A 3325-nucleotide genomic window follows, 5' to 3' on the forward strand; every position below is an offset into this window, starting at 1 on the left:
GGAGCGCCTGCCCTCGCAGCCCTCCGCGCCGGCCCGGCGCTCACCGGCCGCGGCACCCGCACCCGGCCGCGGGATGGAGCGAGGCGGGACGCGGGCGGCGGAACCGGCACGGGGCGGCGGGCGGGGGAAGGGGCGGCGCCGTTGAGCTCACATCCTGCGCCGCCCGCGCCGAGCCCCGCCCCGCCCCCTCCCCGCCGTTGGGGCGGCCGTTGGAGCGGCCGTTGGGGGAGTAACGGCCGCGCGGAGGCCTCTGGTTTTATTTTCCTGCTGCTTTTCACGTGGCGGGTGTCTGCCGCCCGCGCGGAGCTGGGAGAGCGGCGGCCGCCGGGGGTGGCCAGCCTGCGCGCTGCTTTTCCAGCAGCGCCCTTCACCCCGCGGGTGGAGCCGGTTGCGCTGTTTTGTTTATAGGGCAGGGGAGAAAGGTTCCGTGCTGCAGGTTGGGTGCTTGGCCAGAGGCTTCTGCTCGGGGTGGCTTGTGGCCCCTGAARGGCCTTCCCACACGGTCTCCCTCGAGGAAGGAAATACAGGCTTCAGGGTGTGTCTTCCACCCATGGCAGAGTGAGAAAGGAAATCATAACATGCTAAAAATAATAATTTCCAGTTTTCAAGGAGGGATTGCAGCCTTAGCAAAATCCTTTTGCTCCATCCTCTCCCATCTGYTTTTCAGTTTCCTTTGTGTATCTCTGCTACTATCAGCAGGAAAGGTGCGTGTCGAGTGAATACACCAGAAGTTATGGGTAGGCTTGATCCAAATACTTCAAAAAGTCATTTCAGGATAAAAAATGAACTGTTTCCAAAATACAAATGTCTGTGGAAGTACTTCAGTATTTTGGACCCCTTTTGTGCTCCATTTTTTGTTTTGATAAATAATTTGGAAGGCTTCCCAGTATTAATTTGGCATTTGAAAACATCCTTTATTTTGTCTCTCCTCACCTTTTGACTGCTGGATTTTGCCAGAGTTGCTGTGCAATTCTGCCCCCTTGTTTGAACAAGCTTGTACATAGTAGGAAAGACACTTGACTGCATCTTCCACAAAGCAACGTTGTTCCACTTTTGTGAGAGATGCCAGGCCATACTACTGAGAGATTGGCCTTTTGCCAGCTATGTTTCTTCCAAGGCTGATAGACTGCCATGAAAAAAAAAGGATTTTGGACCAATACCTACATCAGTGACATAATTTTGGCTTTTATTATCATTTAGACTGGTCTTCTGATGAACTTTTCTGCTAGTTGTATTCCCAGAGAAACAACAGTTCCTTCTTATTCTTGACTGGCCCTTCATAACGGGGAGATATGGCAGTGGCAGCAACAGTGGTATGTTCAGACGATTTTCATGTTATTTTTGTCTGTTTTATGATGACAAAAAGCTATGTACATGAGGTACAACATGATTATATGAGGCACAACATATCTACTTCTGCAAATGTACTGACGCAGTATAAACTGTTTGGATCAAAAGTGCTGACAGCACTTYGGATACATTTGTGGAGCCTGTCTTGCATGCATCAGGACCTTCTTTCAGTTGAGCGAACAGGAGAATATCTAGCCTGCTTCCTTCTCCCAGTGCTCAGGACTAAATGACAGTAAGGAGTTTTTATCAGATGACTTCAGTACTAGGTCTATCTTGGCAGGATTCTGTGTSTCTGAGCTATCAGAAAATGGCCTTTCCTCCATCCTCTTCCCCTAGAATACACATTAAAAAAAAAAAAGAGGAATTTGACAGCTTTTAACCTGTGATCTTCACAGTGGATGTTGAGCCAAAAACAGGTATTAATTCCTTCTTATAAACYTTCTTGTATCACAACTGCTTTGAATTATCTTTGCCAACTCAGAGTGAAATAACTAGGTGAATCTAGTTTGATGTAAAAATGCGTGAGAGCAAGGAGAAGCCTGGAACATTTTTTTTTTGCCTTTGCCTTCTTGTTTTTTGCCACATGTTAACAATCAATTTACTAGAGAACTGACATGTGGGTCCCGCAGTCAGTATCTGAGGGAATTACCCAGTTTACCAGCAGCAATTTCCACCAGCAGTACCTAGGATCAGTCAGTCAGGTTGTCAGCAAAGTAGTTCAGGTCATGATAGCAAGGACTTCCTGACTGGGGAACTTTCCCACCAGCAATCTTTATATCTGGGGCTTCAGCATGTCCAAGGGCAGAAGTCTCAGGTGTCTAGGGTTACAGTTAGAGTTAGGACTAGGTTAGGAGGAAGAAAAATCTGAGGTTATAGGCATTAGACCAATGCCTAGGCACAGTTCCTTCTAGGGCTGTATCTTGCCATTATACCCTCTTTCTTTTTTTCCATGGGACTGCATGATCTGAATATGAACTGCTCAATTTGCAGTCCTTTTGTCTGAAATGTGCAGGGCAAGAGCAGGGCAAGAGCAGGGCAACTGCAGGAGGTGCTGCAAAAGGTGTTGTGGAAGAGAAGGAAAATAGTGTCAATTTCTTGCTCTACTTGAGGCCTGGCAGGTTGGCTTCATGCTATAAACACTTACATTCCTGACTGCCTCTGCTTAGCTGTTKTCATATCTAGTACAGAAAGGAATGTGAAGCCAGGACTCCTGGGTTCCCTTTTTGGCTTTGAAACAGACAGAAATGTAATGGTCTCAGATACCCTGCTTTCATCTTTTTGCCTCTAATTTCTTTAAGCTGCATTCTCTCCATTTAGGACATAACAAGCTTTACTTGAGGGGGAGACAGCTGTATTGGGAGAAAAGAAGAATTGGCATGAAGATTGCTCCTTTTCTCTCTCCAAATATGTACTTGCTGTGATGTTATAAGGTGACAAGTCCTGTGGTGTAATAATCTGTCAAAGTGACAGCAATGTAGCAGATAAAAGAAGTAATCTCAATAGCTCCTGTTTTACAGCCTAGTAACTCCCTTTTCTAGTATCTGTAGTAGAATGGTAGTTGACAGGCCCTTATTCAGGCTACTGAGGAGTTGCACATTTTCTGTAGAGTTAGTAATTGGATAATCAGAACATCTCCATCAGCAGACAATCAGTAAACAACTGCTTACAGGGTTGCCCTCTCTTTTGAAGAAAGTTATTTGAGTCATGGAATCTATTTCAAGGATCAAATATACAAGTTCAGAAGAAAAAAATCTGAGGCTGTTTAGGACATGTAAATCTATGGAAATAACTTCAGTTATGCTGGAGGACAGAATCTGTATTCATGCTCTAACTTAGCTCCTGCGCAAATTATTAAGCTCTCACTCTAGCTGCAGCAGCCCCTAGTTAGGTTTTTTGAAACTATCAGGGAGTCTTGTGGTCAGAAGTTCTCCTCCATGACTGTGCATCCATCTCAGTTGTAAAGGGATGCCAGGAA

This window comes from Rhea americana, unplaced genomic scaffold (genome assembly GCF_003343005.1).
Source record: "Rhea americana isolate MKP2758 unplaced genomic scaffold, rheAme1 scaffold_35, whole genome shotgun sequence".
Lineage (NCBI taxonomy): Eukaryota > Metazoa > Chordata > Aves > Rheiformes > Rheidae > Rhea > Rhea americana.